The following is a 6,909-nucleotide window of genomic DNA, read 5'->3' on the forward strand; positions in this document are numbered from 1 at the left end:
AGTGCGCTGCAGTGTAGCCAATGCCTGTGAACAGCTGATACTGAAATATTAATGATATGGATCTGCTTGGGAAGATTGAAGAAGGGAGGGGGAGAGGAGGGGAAGGACGACATCGGTAGGTAAGGGACTGTCTGGAAAATTTCCAGACAGATAAAGCTTTTAAAATAAGCTGCAATGCTATTACTCGAGGATGCTCTCATGTGAGGAGGGAGACTTTTCCTCTGAAGAGCTGAGTTCCTGAAAGGGCATCTCCCCGAGGCTGCAGCAGGAGGCAAACACAGGCTCTCCTGGGTTCCCAGGGGCTGGAGAGCAGGCAGAGCTGGTAGCGTTTGTAGCAAACAAACAGGGTCAGGTTTCTTAGTCTGGCAGTTACCAGAACCCATCCTGCACGAAACCCTATCAAGAACGTTATTTCTAGTAAATACTGAGCGAAAAAGGGACCCAGCTAGAGCTTGGCGCTCAAGCGAAGGGAGCTGGAAGCCCCACCTGCCATGTTTGTCAGGTCTGAAGTTGGGCCCTCAAGGCATTAAGTACAAATTACATTTTTTGCTCAGCTGCACATCCCGTTACAGTGGTTAATTTCTGAAAAATCAGGTGCCGGTTGGGGGAAATCCTGTTTCCTATTTGTTTCTCTGAGTTGCTGCAGACAGAGCTCCGCCGCTGCAGAGCGAGACGACGTTTTACCCCGACGCCGTCGCTCACGTCAGAGGTCTGTGCCGCAGAGCACAGCGGGGCGAGGAGATCATGCGCCTGAGAACTGACTGGGGAAAGCTTACGGTTTGCAGGATCCAGCCAGCCTCAAGGCCTCGCTAGGAAAAAATACCAAAACGTATCACCATTAATCACGGTTGGATATCCTAATGTGCTTAAAGTTAGAATCAAGCTAAATTGTTTTCTGAAGTAGATTCCGAGTGGCCCAAATCAGCTATTGTCCCACTCGCACAAACTGAAATTCAACGCAAGAACCTGTGAAAGCAATTGCTGGTGCAACAAGGTGATTATTTATTTTTGTTATTATTTAATGGTATCATGTTTGAAACCACAGAAGCCGTGCAGCACTGGTCTGTGAGCACAAACCCCGACCAGCTTTCGCTGCTTTCCCTTACCAGGCAAAGAGAATACAAAATTCAGAGGTTTAATTGCAGTATGGGAGGGTAGCGCACCGTAACGTCATGAAGCGTCATGGCTCTGTCAGCCATCGCTGCCACAAGTTACCAGCCTGGAAGGGTCAGATGGGGAATGACGACAGAGAAAAGACAAAAGTCTGAAGAAAAAAATGACATGTCGGTACATACACACAGACACATACACAAACATAGTTCTTACAGTGGAAGCAAGCTTATTTCTTTAGGTTTGGGGATTATTTTTTTTTTTTTACTCCATACTGAAACAATTGAAAGACTGTTGATGTGGAAAATAACGTGCAGATTTCTCAATCTTTTTCTCACAAAGGGGTCCCCTTACTTATAAATCAAGAACGAATTTCCATTTGAATGTAGAGTAGCCAAATATCTGACAGACTAACAAATGTATTAATTCTTAATTAAAAAGAGTGCTAGATTCAGAGGAAGGCCATCACAACATACCAATTATTATAAGAGCTCTCATTGTTCTAGACAGTTGCGGCAAGGAGTGGGAAAAGGGTTTTCTTACCGTTTTTCAAAATTTCCTTTAGGTGGCTGATTGACTGCTATCCAAGGTGCAAGGCTAGGCCTCATTTCTGCTCCCAGTGTATTCTTAAACTAAAGATATATGTGTCTTACTGCATCATACGACCAGTGGTTTAAGCTAGCTGCTCTCGGAGTTGGTCACAAGACTCTCACTGATTTCATTAGGCACACGGCAGGAGCCTTGTTTTTACTATATTCGGTAAAAAGTGAGTTTGCCGTCTTTGGGAATTGCTACCGGGCCCATTTCCTTTTGCGCTAGGCTTTCAAAGAGCACTAAAGCAGAGCACAGCGCTTCCCAGGGTTGTGGGTTTTACTGGTATCTTCAGGAGAACGCCTAGCCAGATAAGGCTGAGAGAAGTGTATTTTGGTTTTGTTAAGCTCTTGCTCTGCATTGTGATTTGTACAATTGAGTTCTACGTATTTTGCATTGCTATAAAAGGTAACAAATACATGAAATGTCAAGGCATCTTGGGATGTGAAACGTGAATCATCACCAGATTGAGCTAGCCAGTACTCGAGGGGGATACTCCTTTCCTGCCTTCTCCTCTCCCAATGACCTTCAGAAAGAGCTCACAAGAGACATTGAAACACCGTTGGATCACTCCCAAGGCAGCAGGCAGTTTGCACAGGCATTGTTTTACCTTGAAACCCTTTTAGGAATGCTCTGGACTCCGGACAACATCCTAGGTGATCTATATAGGGCAAGCATCAATAATGGCTCCTGAACGTTCGCCACCCCATGGCAACTGTGGCACCCTATTTCTGTTTTAAGCAGAGGATTCAGTTCTGACTTGTTGCCAATCCTGCCTCGGGCAAACCTAACAACAAGAGTTCATGTAAGCAACCTTGGCTTTCAGATTCAGCAAGGATTTCAACTTTGTGCCTGAAAAACAATTTTTCCCTTATATTAGATAACATATTCAGCAGCTAAAGAGAAGCTCCTCCAGTGGGCAATTCAGAGAACTCTGAAGTTCCCATCGCACCTGGCAGCAACCTCTTTTTCTCTGTTATTTACCTTGGGACAACGGGGAGAGTCAGTTTAGCTAGAGATCAAGTTCCCTTTTTTTTTTTTTTTCTATCGCGTTTCATCCATATCACTTTGTAAACAAATCTGTCTCTCAGAAACATTTAGCTGACCTGCATCATACCAAAAGAAAACCTCGTCTTGATTTGTGCAATGACAAACCATCCGACTGCTGTTCATTTAAAGTCTGAATTCCGGCTGCTCAGGCTTGTTCACCGACTCTTTTGCTGCAGAACACGGGTGTTGGTGGCTAATACGTGGAAGCAGGCCTGTGCAATGCCTGCCAGTAATTCTGGGATACGGGCAAGACAAGTCTAACTCAAGAAGTCTACCTACTCCCAAAGCAGGGACACAAGGGAAAGAAAAGAAGGCAAAGCAGAAATCAAGATTCCCTGTCCTCTACTGCCTGGCTTTTCTCTGTGTCCGCAACAGATTAAAACAGGATTTTACTTAATTTGTGTCTCTTCCCTCTTTAGTTTTCCCAATTGCAACAAAACCTTAACCTTGCCCTTTAACGGTGAACTTAACGCTGGAGACGATCAGCCAACAGAGGCGTCGTGCTGGATGAAAGGAGCGGGATTCGGTCATGTTCTATTGAAGTATTTAAATGGTGCATGATGTTTTATGACAGGTAAGGAAAGGAAAGACAGACTGCTTTTGTGGCTGGTAAATATCCTCTGTTCAGGAAGTTTTTGTGTGGAGAACAATATTAACATAAACAGGATCAAACCTTGCGCTATATAAACAGAAATCCTCCCCCTCTGTCTCTCTCTCTCCATTTATGAAAACTTCAAAATGCCGAAAGGAGAACTGTCTCAGACTCTTCATCTTCACGCTCTAACAAAAACAAGCGCTTCTGTCTGACATCCTCTTGGCAAACAGTTTAGGACTCAAATCCCTGCATGTACGTTTGCATAGCTAATGAGTAATTTCCTCCGCCAGGGAACGAATAGGGTGAAGGCTGACGGACGAGCCATTTTTAAGGCACACATGCAGCGTGCAGAGCGCTGCCAGTACAGCGCTCAGCAGTCTTCCGTGACTGACCTCAGCCGTTGAATACCACTGATAGCTTTTGAACAGACTAATAGAAAATACAGTCGACAAGAATTCCTCTTCCTCCTCTGAAGGACAGGCCACCGAAAGGAACCCTTCCGAGCCCCGCAGCCCCCTCCCGACACTCCCCTCCCCGTGCTGCCCTTCTCCGGAGCTGCTGCACAGCCACGTGTGCGCGCCGGCCGCGGGCAGGGAATGAGACAGCGTTTTCTGAAAACCGATGCCTAATGAGACGTTATCCCCTCGCTGTGCAGCTATCGACAAAACTGTCCTATTCATCTTCCCAGACATAAAACCCTTTCAGTTATTCGGTCTGCTTCGGAGATTTGGAGCTGGGATCTATGAATCTAAAGCAACACAGGCTTATTAAAACAATGCCCACATGCTCATTAAAACTATTCCAGCTTTTCTTGGCTTTTAAAACATTTTTCCAAGGTGGTTTTTTTTTTTCCTTTTAAATACACAGATTCTGTATATTTAATTAATATTCTATAATTAAGGGCATTATGGAGCAGGCAGTGAATCTGGGAAGATACAAAAGGAACAACAAAAAAATAATCTAAGTCTATTAATTGAAAGTTTAATTTTTAAGGACTCCTTTGCCAGAGAGACACCAACTGGAAAAGCCAGCGCATTTTCGTTCCAAGTACGTACCAGCCATTTATCAAGCGTATTGTTTGGCACCGTTTACTGTCTGGTCACCCACCTCCTACCCAGCTGTAGCTGCAGGGCTCCGCAGGGCTCCAAACAAAATGAAAGGGGCCAAGACCAGATTTTACATCTTACGCAGATTATCCAGAAGGCTTGATGATGGAATTGCAAACGAGACATTGAATTCTCAGGGTGGGCAACATTGGAAGAGGTTAAGAGCTGTGTTTAGTGGAAATGATTATAATTACAAGGCAAAACAAGTTTGAAGTCTGAAGACTAGTTTGAATGTTTGGAAGAAGTATTTCTCAGAAATACCTGGGGAAGAAGTATTTTCATGAATGAGGGCACAGGGGAAAGAAAAGCCACTAATGACTGGGGACCAAGAATGGAGGAAGAGTATCTGTCAACTGTCAAATTTAGTTGCCAAAATAAAGAGCAAGTGAGGTGGATTTTTTTTGGCCAGCTGTTCTGAGAACTGCTAGAAACTTCTGAGAAGTATCTGGGCAGCTCCAAACATCTCCACACTGCTATTATAATGTCACTTACTGATAAGATCTCCAGTATACTTTTGGAGTAACACCAATTTCCAGCTAATTTTCCAAACTATGTTTTAAATTTAATTAAATTTAAATTTAATTAAATTTAAATTAAATTTAATTTGATTTATCTCACCCATTTTTTCCATTCCAGCAATAGTACCCAGCTCCATAAGGTACACCAAGCCTAAACTAGGCAATTGAGAAATGAGTAGATATCTGTTGATGTTAGCTGGTGCATAGTTGCCTTCCTAGAAGAGATCGACCTTAGAAAGCAATGAGAAAATCATTACAGCAAATGACCTTGTATGTCTGTTTTCCCTGGTTCCATGCTGAGGCACCAGCTCAAAAAAAAGAGGCAAAGCTGTGGTGTATCTTGTTCCTAAACAGGTGCACTCGTCATACCTGCTCCTGCACACATCTTAAAGCAAGAAAATTAGAAAATTTACCGCTCAGTCTGCCCAGAAATCTAATGTTATGAACCAACAGTATAACCCAAACATGCCATTCAGACACCCCGAATCAGAAGAGATATCAGACAGAAATTTTAACTAGTGTTTAGTAAGGAGGGTCCTTTGAATAATTCATGCCTTCCATGTGTTCATGGTGGCAACCTATGCTATGCCCATCATCACAGGGAAAGAGACGTCACTCCCCAGCATGCTCAATATTTTAACGTCTTTCATAACTGCTACCAAAAAGTCATGCTAAATTATTAACTTGCAAAATGCCTGTGCCTCCTGACTGCTGCACGCGTAGGCAGCATCATCGCAAAGGCACAGAGACCGGGCTCTTGCACCTGAAGGAGCAGCAGATGCTCTGAGCCAGGAGGATGGCAGGGAAACGTTGCCCCACCTCTTGGGAGGTGTCACATCCACAAAGAAAAAAGGTTTAATGGATGAATTAAGACTAAGTGGAAAGGTAGGTATTGAAAGACAAGTCCAAGGGGTTTGGAAGTAGGTCACAAGCGGGACAACTTCAATATCTGTAACACAAAAATCACTTTTCTGCAAACCATGGTCACACAGCAGTTCAGATTATAAGCTTGTTTGTTTTGTCTCATGTTTGTTTCAGTTCCTTCCCAATAATGGGTCTTATTAAATAAACAAACATAATGCTTAGGTCACATCCAGTTACTTGGAAGAAAGGCACATTTGTATGTGAAACATGGCACATTATATAGTCACACATTAACATGTATTATAGCAGGATGCACACAACTCCGAAATAAAAGCAGCAGGAAGGAACAGAGGGAAGTTGCTTATTTCTTTCAGTCTTCAGTCCAGAACTCGTGATTTCATCTCCCTGGAGAAGTGACAACAACAGCAAGAGCCGGTTTTGCCCTTAAAATTATCAGAACCTCTCTCTGCTTTGCCCCACGCGCCACTGTCGCTGCCCCAGGGCGTAATTGCCCTTACACGGCGGTGTCTGCCACGGCTCAGTACGGGCACTTCTGCAGTTTTCTGGGTTCTTCCATTAAGCATAAAAGAGGGGCAATTGGAAGGAGAGGGGAAGAGAGCCAACCAGTCATAAGGAGACGCAAATCCACAGCCTTTAAGAACAAGGCCTTCCAAAATCCTAGAGAGATTTTGTCCTCTGTTTTTCAGCTGGCATTGGAATGACTCCAGCAAGGCTTTATGCTTAATGCTCTGCAGGCTGCGCTGAACTTTGGGCTGCGTGTCTCCTCATTCAAACTGAGACACGATCTAGCAGTCCTCCACCAGAATTCCCACCTGTTTTGTCAGTGGAGCATCATTCTCCCTCATTTTGTTCTCAAAAATGCCAGGGCGCGTCACCCTGCAGGACAGTGAGAAAAGAAATACAGTTTATGATAGCAATAAAACTCAAGGCAGCACCACCAAGTAAAGCAAAACCAGTAATAAAACTATTTCTAACCTCCACAGCCTTTTTTTTTATTCATTATTAGGATGTGGTGACAGATGTAGCTCTTCACAGCAGCTCTTGGCAAATGTTT

This window comes from Vanellus vanellus, assembly GCF_965231255.1.
Source record: "Vanellus vanellus genome assembly, chromosome: 7".
NCBI classification, from domain to species: Eukaryota; Metazoa; Chordata; class Aves; order Charadriiformes; family Charadriidae; genus Vanellus; species Vanellus vanellus.